The sequence below is a fragment of the Styela clava genome, chromosome 9 (genome assembly GCF_964204865.1).
Source record: "Styela clava chromosome 9, kaStyClav1.hap1.2, whole genome shotgun sequence".
Taxonomy (NCBI): domain Eukaryota; kingdom Metazoa; phylum Chordata; class Ascidiacea; order Stolidobranchia; family Styelidae; genus Styela; species Styela clava.
This window is the reverse complement of record NC_135258.1, coordinates 8,199,936-8,215,682: the sequence shown is the minus strand read 5'-3', so window position 1 is coordinate 8,215,682 and position 15,747 is coordinate 8,199,936. Positions and strand designations below refer to the sequence as shown.

The following is a 15,747-nucleotide window of genomic DNA, read 5'->3' as shown; positions in this document are numbered from 1 at the left end:
TTTCAATAATTTCTTTGGTTGTGATAGCGGGTGTATTTATTTCTCGTCTTCCCCCTTCTGTCATTACATTATCTCCATTCTATCATTATGATTCATCGCATACAACAATCTGTTTTTCAAAAGCATCGGTAAAGAATTTTAGCCCAGTCTATCACAGCTATTTCTACACTAATATTTTATTACTGCATTTAAATTACAACTCCGAAACTTACTTTCCGAAACACAACTGAAAACTAACGAATAGAGTGCGAAAACGAGGTAATGTTTACGACCACGCCTGAAAATCTGTGAGGAAAGTATGGGAAGCTCTTCCGATAGAATGGAGGGAAATCCTATCAAGAAATAGAAAAAATAGTCCAAAGAGATTACTTATCAACAGGTACAATGGGTCGAAACTACACAAATCCACTAAACAAATTTATTGGCTTTTGCAAAGAAAGAAAAACAGTGCATTTCTGACCAATCAAACCATTAATGAGCCAGGTATATGTGTAATGTGTGAAGATAATATTGAGAAAACTGTATGTCATTTATTTTTAGAGTGTGAGTGGACTATAGATTTTTGGCAATGGTGTTGCATACAAAATAATCAGAATACGGTTTTAGCAAATGATTCGAAATGCAAGACTAAATTAATTACAATAATATGCGGAAAATCAACAATTTGGGAATATTTTTACTGACCGCGTACCACTTTACTGTTTTTTACTATGGCCGCGTACAACCGACCAAGCGCGTGGGGAAAAAGACACAAGAAACATGCTATGTGTGTATTTTAGGGCTGGGAAGTCCAGGGAAAACACTTTAACCGGGTAAAATTAACCGATTAACCGCCGCGTGACGTTTGACGTAATAATTCATAATTTCAGCTTGTTACGTCACAATGCTTATGAAGCGTGTTCTTATCCCGGTATCGCTTATTAAAATTATTCACGAATCGAGATAGTTTCATGATTGCTCTGCTGCAAGAGATAGGCAACGTGGTTCGGGCGTGTGGAAGTATTTTAGAAAACCTGATTCCGTTGTTAAACGTCATTTATGTGGCAAATTATCAGTGTTCGATGTGCAAATTTTACTTCGAGATATATATCATATAAAGAAAAACAACATCAACTGCGCACTTGTCTGACATTGAATATCCAATTTTGCAATGAAATCGTGAACAATACATTTCGAAATCGACCGAAAACTGATTCTGAATTCATCATTGTCAAATTTCCATAATCAGCAATCTTGGTACTTCCATTTTTTCACAATTATTGAGTATTGTACGGTATGAAGATGATTTGTACCTGAGATGTCAGTTAACGGTTAAAATAAATCGTAACCGTTAATCATCTGAAATCGGTTAACCATTCCCAGCCCTAGTGTATTTTATAATGTGGCACTACATCCTTTGTGGCGTAACACGCAAAACGAACAAAAACATGCCCATATCGCTTCATTTAAGGTGGGCAATAGCGGGCGAGGGCGATCTCTAAAGACAAGGACCGATAGCGTACCAGCGCAAAAGAGCGCGAAACAGCGCTGTTTTGCGCTCTTTGCGGTGTTTCGCGCTGTATTCAGTAAGTAGTAAGACCCTACCAGCGACGTTTCCCCGACCATTAACTCCCGAAAAATTACTCTTATACTTTTCTATTGCAAACTTTATGCTTATTGTGAGAATGGTTTGCTGTGTTGACGCATATAAACTGGTTTACGTGTTTGAAACCATAATTTTTATTAAAATTAATCAACCATGTGTCGTTTGCAGGTAGCCTACTGATATAGCTAACTAAGTTTAGCCTTGTCCATCGCAGCATTTGCGAGTTTCAATTTCGATCACTGCAAATAAAGTAAAGCTCCGCGGAAGACATAATGACAATTGAGTTAATTAATTCACTATTATTTTCTTGAAACACAACTGAAAGCTGACATTATTGACTTATTGCTGATTGGTTATAGTTACGGAAATAAACAAGGAAACTGATGCTTAGGGAAACATCCATAAACGCTGTTCAGCGAATACATACAGTAAGGAAGATAAAGCGTTGCCGCCATATTTCACCCAACTGAAAGGTTAATTGTTGCAATAATTCAAATCTGCTCGCGTATTACTTAAAAAGCTCCCACTAGTGGTACGCGTACCACAGGTTGAGAACCACTGTAATAGAGTAATTGATAAAAACAAAATAAATAGAACTGATTACAGAATCAGGAGAGCGAACAAAACCTCAAGTTAGGTTTAACACAAAACATAATTTAGATCAAAAGGTGTTGCCAAAAAAGGTATTAAATTATTTCACACCAGTATCAATAATAATTGCTATTTGCTTATGTTAATGGGTATGTTTTCTTTATTGTGTAATTCTGAATTTCAACTATTTCCACATTAAATGTGTAATTTTGTTGTGTATTGAATTCTCGTATATTTTATTCTAGTGGACGTTAGAGGTTCGTGTTGTACTCTTTCTAGAGCCCAGTGTTGCAATTGCAGATTGATAGACTGTTCTGTTCCGAGGAGCAGATTTTATAAACAGCAGTGTCGCAGTGGATAATTTAGCACATTTTAATTCGGCATATTGACTTAAAAATGTATTTTAAAATACTATGATGTCTAGAGAATCTTTACCGCGGAATCAACATGTCCCATTCTGATCATCGTGCTGAGACTAAGCCTTAGGTACCGACACCATATACCAGGGGTGGCCAAATTTTTTTAGTATAGGAGCCGCATGCAGCAAGTCAGGCCTATGTGAGAGCCGCATAATTTTTGAGATTATTAATATTAGAGCTCATTAAATCATTTTGCATTGTAACTGTTACATTGATAGAAATATGGGAGATGCGTGTAGTTTATGTAGTGCAACGCGAAACCGGCGTATAAGCTGTTGACTGCGACAACATCAGCAATATTTTTTTCACAAAATCACAGAACAACAATATTCCATGATATAACATCTAAGGGTCTAAGAAAACTTCAGTTGATGCATCGGATTTCCTGCCAAATAATATCATAAATTTCTGCTGTGTTTTTAGTAATATATTAATTTCATTTAATCTGTGTTTCATTACAGCTGATTTACAAGGGTAGTCTCGTACGAAGTTTTTGTGATTCGTCACATGGTGCCGTTCAACATTGCTGACTTAGCAGCTTATGGGAGATTAGGCACAACGGTTTATTTTCTTGAATAGTGAATGCGTATTCTTCTTCACATTCCAGCTTGACAGCTCTGTTCTCATCTTCGTATTTTCGCTTTTTACCTGAGGACATATCGCACTGTAACTGAGACACCGCAATCAAGCAGCAGTGCCGCCAACGCAGCAACATACATTTGACCATTAGCGCACGAATGCCACCAGGTATATTCATGTCAAAGAGTAGTGAAGCACAACCAGCGTATAGCAAAATTATATTGTCCCTTTTTCATTTTTTCCACGCCATTTTTACCTTTTATTTTTCTACTCTGTATATGTACGATAGTATACTATACCCTTCATATTATGCCCTGATAACGTTTTTTTGAATAGAAATTCAAAAAGTCGGCAAATTAATTTTCTTAATCATTGATGAAAACTTCTTATGCCGCTTAATGATTTAAAAAAAACTGTTACACCACGGTTTCTATTAGTTAAATTTGAATAGTATTTAATGCTAGTGAGAAGAGCCGCATAAAAACTCTCGCGAGCCGCGGTTTGCCCACCGTTGCCATACACCAGGGGTGGCTAACCTGCTTTCGATCGTGATCGACTAAAATCTTCAAAATAGATCGCGATCGACTGATCGGTAGTAAGGTCCTGCACAAAACGAATGGGCATTGATGGTGCAGATAACTGCACACACCCATACAAAAAATTTCACCGCTGCTAATAAAAAGGCTTTTCGGGCACATTATTATTAAAATTGACAAAAAATTTGTATTTTTTTGTGTTCCATTTAAGTTGTTGATTTAAATATTTAATTGTAGCATTATTATTTTGTTTCATTAATTATTTTAATCATACAATTCAGATAAAGGACGTGCCTAATTTTCATTCGTAAGCGTTGAAAATTCTTCAAGAAACCTTGCCAAGTATTATCCAAACAGCGAAATATAGATATTGAATAAATGTTACATGATTACACTTGTGCATAAACTGCTATGGAACATCCAATCCATTTACCGAGCTTGTTTTCTAGTAAAAAAAATTTGTCACTGTGTTACTTTTGCAATATAATTGAACTAGGCCCACAACAGCACCATTTTTCGGCAGCGAGTGTTCTTTAATCCATATATCTATAGGAAAAGCACATACACGTCTCACATTTTAATTTGAATTTATAAGATATTGCCCGATGTCACATCGTGTTTTTGTTTTTTTTATTGTGTTCTGACTGTTTTTGGGGGACGGGCACGTTCTTGTAAGTATTTAACTTTATTATTAAGTTATGCCCGTCCTCCAGGTCCTCTGTATTTTGTTTGTCCCTTTGTTGTTGTTTTGTGTTTTGTTAGTATCAGAGTGACCAAATAAAATTGATTGATTGATTGATTGATTGATTGACTGCTCAAACTACAGTAGCCTATCGATTTTACAATTTTCTTCGAACACGATTCTTCGCTTGCTTAGTATTGGAACAAATTGGGCATTTTGATGCCACTGCTACCATTGCAATAAAAATTTATCACACTACTCTTGGAGTGAGACAATAACTTTTGCATACTGCGGAATACTTTCGCATACTGCGGAAGTTATTGTAGGATCGTTTGTCAGTCTAGACACGCGATATTCGGCACTGCATTTTCGAGCGGAAAAACTTGCATTTGTCACGTAATAATATGCTTTTCGGACTTGCCCAGACTCAAATACTGTATGTGTATATTGTATTTTGTGCATGTAAAGTACTGTGTTCTTCTTGTTGTAAAAAAACAACTGGTTCGAGGCAATTTTCGATACACTCAACATCAGACGCGATCGACTGCTCGAGACGTGGCGATCGACGTGTTGGCCAGCCCTGTTATATACGAATCATCACATTTTACCGTACGATTAAAACATGGTGCTGTTTGATAATTCACTCACTGCCTTGTTATTACGAGGCAGGGAAATGCATGAACTCCCAACCTCACTAGATGACCAGGATCTTTCGCAGAAAGGTCACAACAATAGAATACTCCCGTCATCGCTAACAATAAAAAAATGGTAGTTATCCGGTTACAATTTTGTTTTCATTAATAGAAGCGCAATCTGCTGTAGACCTACTGCACTCAAAACTCGCAATTACTTAAAACGTGACTGTCCTGTTTTCCCCAAATCTCAAATTTTGCATTAGTGGCGGAGGGTTCCTACAGATATAATAGCCAAACGATGATTTCCAAATTTAAGTTGAAACCTGAGCAATATTATAATCCAAATATCATAAAAGTAATTGTAAATAATTTTCAATATAGTGCTGTTATGTCAAGTTTAGACAACATAAACACAAAAGCTGGAAAAAGAGTTGGCGGAAAGGTAGGACGGAGGGGTATAGGAGATTTATTTATTAAGACCCATTGTTATTTTAAAATCAGTTTATTCATTGTTTCATCAATTATTTTATCGTCTATTACGCTGATTATGGAATTCAAAATAAACTTAATACTACTTATTTAGAATCCGATCGAATCCATCTCGCGGTATAGTATACATACGTGTAATATTTGACTTCGAGAAATTGTCCATGGAGCAATAGACTATGAACATAAAAAGCTGTTACTACATCGTAATATGGCATATAGAACCAAACTGATAAAAAAGAAACTTTGAAAATAACTAGCACGGCAATTCGCTTGGATTCAATCTATGTTATTTTTCGATAATTTATTTATCTATATTCTTATTTTTTTAATAGCTAATTTGTTATATAACATTTTTAAACTACAGGATCAGACGCAAAATTACAGACGCATTTCTATTTAATCAGTTTAAATGTGTGTCTTGAAAAGTACTTCTTTTTTATGATGAAAAATATTTATTGCTCTCATTTGTCGCCTGGAAATAAAGAAAAAATGCTTGATTATTTCGCTTATAAAGCACGTTTGGAAATAGATCGGATGTTAAACAATGCGAATCAGCGGCAGAATACGTATCTCTGAGTTCATCGCATTAAGAATTTCGAGAACAAAATATAGGTTTGCATTTTCACGCATTCGTTTTTAAAGCGTAATTTTTTTTTATTGCGCTACTACTGCTCTTATGTTAATGTAAAATTGATTTTCAAGAGTATCTCCGATAAGTTGAAACATTGTTCCCTATTTAAACTCGTTTTGAAGTTACGAGTTATAGGCTCCAATATAAAAAGAGAAGAGAAGAGAGCTATGCTCAAATATATGGACACGTAGCGCCAACCAGTGGCAATACTTTTGATGACGTCATAGCGAAAAAAAAAGTAATAGCCTTCTGGAGAAAAATTTTATCTTTAACCACTGAAAATATCAAAGCAATTGGTCCAGTATTCGAAGAGAAAAGCGATTTTTTAAAAATGGAGACAGAGTCAAATAACAATAACAACAAAATTTTGAAACGATCGTTATGGCCACTAAACGTGTCCAATTATGTTTTATTCCTTATAGATGAGCTAGAAGGTAAAATATGATATCTATTAAATACGAAGTATCAATCAAGTGACTTACATGAATTGTGAGTGCAATATGAGGAATCTCATGTAAAAAGCCGCCGCATAAAAACGCCCCGCTACCGCCAAAACGTGGCGAAAGCGCAATTACTTTAAACGTGGCGAGACCAATCTGCAGTAGCCTACTTAAAACGAGGCAAAGGTGTTTTTCTCAAATCACACATTTTTGCATTAGTGGCAGCGCATTTCTGCAAAATATCCTACTGCGAAATGTTTCCTACAAACTATATCATTTCGTATAATTTATAACACTTATTAAAAGCTTTTTGTTGGTTTCAAACAAAAAATTAAAACAGAGAATATCTAATACAAAGCGACGCTTGTGGAAAAGAAGCATTGCCATGAAATCCATTTTTGTTGTTGTCCTTGTGACGGCCGCAATGGTCTGTGCCTGCGAAGGATATTCTTGCAGAAGTGGGTATTTCTTGCACAACCTTTTGACGTACTTCTCTACGAACAATAATCACAAGTGGTTTGATAAGATATATAATTTCTTCTATACCACCTTAAAAATCATATTCTCGTGTTGCAACCTTTGACCGTTTGTGTAGATATACAACTGAAATATTTGCAAGGTGAAGCGAGAACTAAAACTAGACTATTTTTGAAAAGTAACGCGACTTCTATTATATCATTTAAGCAAACGTCAATCGCGGATCCTGCCGGTGCTTTATGATTGTAACAGTCGAAACTTTTATATGAGCGATTCACATTCACAAGTAATATCCTTGTCACTGGTATTGGGTGCTACTGCAAGTTAGATATTCGCTCATTGTTCCACGAGCATAAAAAATAATGGAAGTTCTTCCCGTCTCGTATCAATTTTTTTTGGTTGATTTTGACTGTGAACTACCGAGAACTGAATATTTTGACAATTGAGAGTTTTCTTGCGTGGAGATCTACTCAAAAAGTAATATTTTTGAGATAATCGCAAATTACATTATTTTATATTCAGCGAAATGCGGGTCGCCGCCAGCCTGTACCAGAAACTGTCAAGCCACAGCATGGTATTATGATCATGAGATCTGCGGATGCGGAACGATAAAAACCAGCAAGTACGATATAAAACCAGAGAATAAGCTCTTCTTTACGAAAAGCCAATGTCAGAAAGTTTGTGGAGTTTAGGTAATTCTTATTTATTTATTTGCTGCCACGATACATTACATAATAAATCATAGCTTGAGATGAAAATTATATATATATTTAATTATGCGTGATTAGAACTTAGTAATTAATTATACTTGAGATTTCTGTATCAAATGAAAAACTCCAATCTGACTATTAGTAATAATATCGGTTGAAGGTGGTTTCGAATTCCAAATGTCAAATTTGGTAATTTGCAGCTAATATATATATTTGTACTTATTATCTATATTTACTTCCGTGAATAAATAGTTATGTATATCTTTTATTTTAATTAAAGACCTTGTAAATAACTGTGTGCAAACTGAAAATTGTGTAATACGAGGTATATTATTCATCTTCAGAATCAAGTTGGAAGCATCCCATCGCTTGTTACAGTGTTGTGTACTGAATTTTGTTCTATATGTGCAAAATAAACGAAAAATCGTGACTCGAATCTCAATACTGTGAGTTTGTGTCTAATTCAAAGCGGGTGCAAATTAGAAACGATTGCGTGCTAATTTTGATTTGTTGAAAATTCTTCAAGAAACCTTGTCAAGTATTATCCAAGCATCGAAAAATAAATACTGAATGAATGTTACATAACTGCTCAAACTTCAGTAGCCTATTTAATTTACAATTTTCTCCAAACGCGATTCTTCGCTTGCTTATAATTAGAACAAATTGGAAATTTTGATGCCACTGCTACCATTGCGAATAAAATTTATCACACTACTCTTGGAGTGAGACAATAATTTTCGCATACTGCGGAAGTTATTGTAAGATCGTTTGTCAGTCTAGACACGCGATATTCGGCAATGCATTTTTAAACCTTGGCAGCGGAAAAACTTGCATTTGTCAAGTAATAATATGCTTTCGGGCTTGTCCAGCCTCAAAAACCGATGAGTATATTGTATTTTGCGCATGTAAAGTACTGTATTCTTTCTGTTGTAAAACACACAACTGGTTCGAGGCAATTTTTTGTGGTATTTCAATAAAATACACTCAACATCTGACGCGATCGACTGCTCGAGACGTGACGATCGACCGGTCGATCGCGATCGACGTGTTGGCCACCTCTGCCATATACCATGCTCTCGCACCACTCGATTACCCTGAATATGTTCGCAGCTTCGAATCCAATGGTGAAAGAATGCTGGACGCCTCGCTAGTCGCTACCGTAGGTGTTTGACCCGTTGTCGATTTCGGCTTCCTCCACCGTCACATTCCGTGCATCTGAGACATACAACTGGCCTACCTAATTCCATATTTGACAGGGGCTGGTAATCGGACGGGAGGCCGTGGTTCGCCATATAATATTCTCTAGATTAGGGTATTTGAACCTGCGTAGGGTAATCAGGTCTTCAAGGCAGACTTGTACAGTGTATTCTATCGAGAAAGTATCTCCCTGGTAATGAATTTCGTATTAGTTTTCAGCTACTATGTCGGTTTACGCGTTTTAATAATAAAATAGCACGAGATTCCATAAGATTTTGTCTGATGTGGTACTATAGGGAAATGATCGAATTCCCGTGTTATTGAACGCACGTTATGGAGTGTAACCCCTATCTGTACTCCTTCAGAGGTCAATGAGCACACAATGTATTGAATTTCAAATGTTCGTATATTGTAAAGATGCACAATCCAATCCGAATACTGATAAATTGAAAATACATTTAACAGAATAATAATCACAAGCACAATATATCGCTGTCGCGAATTATAAAGTGACCTATTTCAGAGAATGTAACATGCTATTAATATGAATGTGTTAATAACAATATTATCCATAGTTACAATCCACATTCGCTACGGTACCAAAATACAGACAAAAATAAATACCATCTGTGAACCGTGTTGTTGAAATAAAATTCCGTTGACCGGCCCTGACGTGGACAAACAGCGATAGAAAATGATTCCATTTCTCAGCATGAACCAAAGAAGCATTACGACTCCGAGATTTGTGCGATTGTAACAAACAAGAGTTTTGTATTTTTGTTTTTACATTTATCGGTTTTCGTCGCGTTTCGAATTTACATAACATTGTGTTGTAAACTTTATTTCTGAGGTATTTGTTGATCTCGGATTGTCATAAACTCAATATACAATTTCTCCAATTAAAAAGAATGTAATTTTGAACACTGCGTGTAACTTTCAAGATGCGTGAAAAAGATGTGAACCCAGCGGTTTGTTTGTGGAATAAATAAAGAATAAACTTAGCGGTAGTCGTACAAACCTAATATTTATAATTACTGGAAAATATATAGACAGATAAAGCTGTATCAAAGTGCTGTCAATATTCCTCAAGCCTCATTGATGTGTGTAAACTAACGTAAAATAAACTTTCAGTGGGCCTGCTGTTGTAATGCTGTAAGTTGGGATCTGAGTGGTCGCCAAATAGACCGGACTCGATTAGGTTCAGGGCTGGTCATTTTCGATCACCTGATAATTTCACACTCGAATCGAATATTTTTTTTTTATTCAAATCTCTAATACTAGGAATATATTCAAGGGCATGTGACTTTTTATAGTGATGGATCGGTCTTCCGCAGGCACATAAATTACTAAAAACATAAAACCCATCACTGTGTACTGATCGTTCACATCCAATAAGAAACATATTTAATCAATAAATCTTTAAGAAGAAAACGAGCATATGTGACAATTGCATTTTAAAAAATAAAAAAATTTAAATAAAAAAATGAGGAATCCATCTCGGCCTTTGGCGGCCAAATAAAAAACAAAATGGCGACGATTCGAAATTTGTGTCTGAACCGCTTTGAATAATTTGCTATTCGAATCGAACTGCCCAGCTTTAATTAGGTTCATACAGTGATGTCAGTCTGTACTGTTATTGGACACGTAGTGGACATAGCGATCGTTTCAATATTTTGTTGTTGTTGTTCTTGTTTTTTGACACTTTTTAGATACCCAGTGGAAAATCTGAAAAGTCGCTTTCCTCTTTGATTACTGGACCAATTGCTCTGAAAGTTTCAGTGGTTACAGATAACACTTTTCTTCAGAAGGCTATTCTTTTTATTTATTTCAAATATTTCTGTTAGCTCTGTGAGATTCGTGTTTGTTTGCTATGACGTCATCGAACGTTCTGCCGACATCGGACGTCGTTTTGTGTCCGACTGTACTGCTTCGCTTGGTGTTAATATATTTGTAGACTGTGATCTGACGGTACGGTAAACCGTCCTGTACTGCGAACAGACGTTTCCACATATTTGGGCGTAGCTCTCTTGTTATTGTTGTACTATGATACAGAGAAAGTTACGCAAACAATATTATGTATACATCTTAATTGAGTTTGTAATCGTTTCCGTGATATCCTATATTTGCAAATCAATAAATTTATTCAGATTATAAGATAAGTTCCTGAAACAAAACTACTAACTTTTGAATGTTTCGATGAAACAACGGATTCTGTTTGTATTGAAGTTTGAAGAACGATCAAAATGGTCTATTTTTGTTAACATATTTTTCATTATATATATATATATATCACTGTTTCTTTACAAAACGCGAGCTATTTTAGCAACACCAACTATAGATTTCAACTCGATTTGATCTCAATGAGTGATAGATTATTTAACTTCCATTACGAGATTTGAACTTTGCTAAGATAACGCAATCTGGGTTGTGTCACGCCTCAATTTTACTTTCCATTATAGCAGTAAAGATACCGTAACTCTAACATTCAACCATAGCTCCTGTATAAGTAAGTAATCAACAGTAGCATCGGGCATCTGTTTCTAATTTGCACCTGCTTTGAATTAGACAAAAAATAATTCACAGTATTGAGATTCGAGTCACGATTTTGCACATATAGAACAAAATTCAGTACAAAAAACGATGGGATCCAAGAATCTTCCAACTTGATTCTGAAGATGAATAATATATCTGGTATTGCACAATTTTTACGAGGTATTGACGAGATATTTAAAATAAAAGAGATAAGTATTCAATTATGGGAAGTAAGTATAAATAATAAGCAGAAATACATTGGCTGGAAATTCTTGCAAATTATGGAACTTGAAATACTAATAGTCAGATTGAAGTTTGTTTTTTATTGGATCGAAATCTTACAGGAATCTCAAGAATAATTAATTACTAAGTTCTAACCACGCATAATTATATATAATTTTCATCTCAAGATATGATTTATCAGGTAAATGTATCGTGGCAGCAAATAAATAAATGAGAATTACCTAAACTCCACAAACTTTCTGACATTGGCTTTTTGAATAGAAGAGCCCATTCTTTGGTCTTATACTGTACTTGTTGGCTTTTATCTTTCTGCAGGCGCAAGTCTCCCGATCAAAATACCATGCTTTGACATAGCAGTACCTAGTACAGTTTGGCGGCGATTTCCTGCATTTCGCTGAATGAAAAAAAGTTATTGGTGAATATTATCTCAAAAATATTGTTTTCCCAATAGTAAAACTTTTAATTGTCGAATTGTTGACTACCGGTAATTAATTGTTTATCAATTCAATAGTTCCCGGACAAAATCAATCAAGAAAAATTTTGATACCAGATGGAGGCTCCTTCCAGTATTTTTCCGAAATCCACAGAACTTTTGACGAATCTTTTGGAGTAGCAAATATTATGAATGTGAATCGCTCATACAAAAGTTTTGACTGTTGCTATCATAAAGCACTGAGGGAGTCCTTGGTTGACTTATACTCCATGATATAACAGGACCCGCATTATTTTTCAAAAATAGTTTTGATCCAGATTTGCTTCACCTTACAAATATTTCAGTTATATAAATACATCAACACAATCGGCCAGATGTTGTAGAGTAAGAATATGAATTTCAGGATGGTATATATAGAAAAATTCTGGTACTACCGTTGTGTGCGAACCAAGATGGCGGACACCGGAACGTAGTATGTGTACCAGTTTACGGTTAGGCCATATTTGACGGTACGAATACTCCGGGAGTCATTTGGCTAATCCCCAAACTCCAAAATAAGAAAAATTGAAATAAAAATATGGCCTAAACCTAACCTGGTACACATACTACGTTCCAGTGTCCGCCATCTTGGCTCACATACTACCGGAGCGCCTGAATTTTTATATATATCTCAAACCGCTTGAGTTTATTGGTTATACAAATTGTTTCTGAAAAGTTGTAAAAAGAAATACTCACTATACTTGCAAAAATTATATCCCTCGCAGACAAATAACATCACGGCCGACACAAGGACAACTACAAATAAGACTTTCATTACAATGTTTTTTTTCCTCGAACGTAGCTTTGTCCTAGATATTACTTAAGTTTAAAGCAATGAGAAAGTATAAAATGTATCATACTCCCGTAGTATGTGAACCAAGATGGCGGACACCGGAACGTAGTGTGTGTACCAGGTTAGGGTTAGGCCATAATTTTATTTCAATTTGCCTTATTCTAGTTCTATTACGAGTTCGGCGACTGGCCAAGTGACTCTCGTAGTATATGAACTTGCAATTATGGCCTAACCCTAACTTGGTACACATACTACGTTCCGGTGTCCGCCATCTTGGTTCACATACTAGTACCAAAAGTATTATATTTTATACGAAATTATCTAATTTGAAAAAATGATCTCATAATAGAAATAAGTCACTCAATTACCCTCCCTATATTTGATTTAAATATATTATTTCACCCACTAACTGCAAAATATAAAACACATTTCCTTTATATTGGGTCGTATGATTTGAATTCAAATCTATTTAAAAATTGAACCACGTGTCTCGTTATTAGAAACGCTAATTTTACAGTTGCAGAAGAGCTAGTATTGATACGAAAGAGCCAACGTAAGTTTTATACAAGCGCAATAGAAAATAAACAATGGACTTTTAAAACGAGTGCGTAAAAATGCTCCAAAATTCTTTTTCAAACCTCCTTAGAGAAGTATTCTGTCACCGATTCGCATTGTTTAACATCCTAACTTATTACCACGCGCTTTATAAGCGAAACAATCACACATTTTTTCTATATTTCCAGAGAACAAACGAGAGGAATAATTTTTTTTTATTTACTTTTCTAGACACACATTTAATCTGCTTGAAGAGGAATGCGTGTATAATTTTGCGTTTACGTCGGCAGTTTTAAAATTTTACGTAACAAACTAGGTATAACATAGATTAGAATTCAAGCTAATTGTCGTGCTAGATATTTTCGAAAAATTGTCCATAGAGCAATAGACTGTGAATACTCAAAGCTTTTACTAAATCGTAATAATAAACAAGAGAGCTATGCTCAAATATATGGACACGTAGCGCCACCCAGTGGCAATAATTTTGATGACGTCATAGCGAGAAAAAAAAGTAATAGCCTTCTGGAGAAAAATTTTATCTTTAACCACTGAAAATATCAAAGTAATTGGTCCAGTATTCGAAGAGAAAAGCGATTTTTTAAAAATGGAGACGGAGACAAATAACAATAACAATAACAACAAAATTTTGAAACGATCGTTATGGCCACTAAACGTGTCCAAAAATATAGAATCATAATGATAGAAAAGAAATTTTGAAAATATCTAGCACGGCAATTCGCTTGGTGTTGTTAAATCAAAGTTCCGTTGACCGGTCTTGCCGTTAAGTAATATAAATATGCGAGATCATTTCAAATTTACATTGCACAAACGATGTGATTTGGCCCCAGAATCCATCTCTGGCAAGAATGATTCTGATACTGGCCAATAGTAGTGAACTATAACGCAAAAAATACGACCAATATAATTCTTTGCAAAATTGCGCGAGGAGTGGATCGGAGAAGAATCGGATGTGATCGAAGTCTTACAAACAAACACGCAGTGTAGGTTGAACATGAGGAAGCCTACTGAATTAGAGGCCAAAAATTTTTTTTTTAATTCTAGGACAATTAATCTCGAGACCTGAACTAGAAAATTATGTCGAAATCCTCGGTCCTTTGACAAACAGCGACAGAAAATGATTCCAGTTCTCAGCATGAACCGAGGAAGCATCACGACGCTAAGATTTGTACGATTGTATCAAACAAGTGTTTTGATTTTTGTATTTAGATTTATCGGTTTTCGTCGCGTTTCAAAGTTACACAACATTGTGTAGTAAACTTTCTTTTTAAGGTATTTTTTAATCCCAGATTATCATAAACTCAATATACAATTTCTCCAATTAAAATAAATGTAATTTGAACACTGCGTTAAACTTTCAAGATGCGTGAAAAGATAAAATATTTCAACCTTCCAAACAACAAAAATAAAACTAAATTGGATGGATGCGGTGAGGAATACATTCAGCTAATTGAAAATTAACAGCAAATATTCCTAAAGTCCAAACCCAACGGTTTGTTTGTGGAATAAATAAAGAATAAACTTAGCGGTTGGCGTACAAGCATAATATTTATAATTACTGGAATAGATAGACAGATAAAGTTATATTTAAGTGATGAAAATATTCCTTAAATCTTATGAATTTGAAAAATAAATTGTTCTTGGAGCAAATAAGTTTTCAGATTAATACGCACATCGTTTATTTCGTCGTAAATAACACGTAAAAGTCTTGCTACACTAGTATATACAAATCATCACATTATACAGAGTGATTAAACATGGTTCTGGTGAATAAATAACTCACTGCCTTATTATTAGGAGGGGGGTGGGGGATCCATGTAGTCCCAACGTCACTAGATTGCTAGAATCTTTTGTAGAAAGGCCCCGCTAAAAATACTCCCGTCACCGCTCACAATAAAAAAAATACCGGTGGTCAATATTCAGTTACAGTTTTTATTCATTGATGCAATTCAGCTCTCGCTTCTTGCATAAAATGAAAATTGAATAATCTGAAAATTTCAATCTCCATCGCAATCTGTGGCATAAGCGAAATAATCAAGCATTTTTTCTACATTTGCAGAGGATAAATAAGAGCAATACATACTTTTTATGACATACACAGAATATGTTTAAAAAGAGAAGCGTCTGTAATCTAATATTCTTTCAATTTTGCATTTTTTTTTC

General features: G+C 35.1%; 1 long non-coding RNA gene across 1 annotated transcript; it reads left to right on the top strand.

The window, feature by feature from the left end:
• Positions 1-6,894: 6,894 nt before the first annotated feature.
• LOC120338669 (uncharacterized) lies at positions 6,895-8,218 on the top strand. Its single transcript, XR_005569131.2, has 3 exons — positions 6,895-7,045; positions 7,587-7,756; positions 8,119-8,218. It is a non-coding gene; the product is annotated as an uncharacterized LOC120338669 (long non-coding RNA).
• Positions 8,219-15,747: the final 7,529 nt, after the last annotated feature.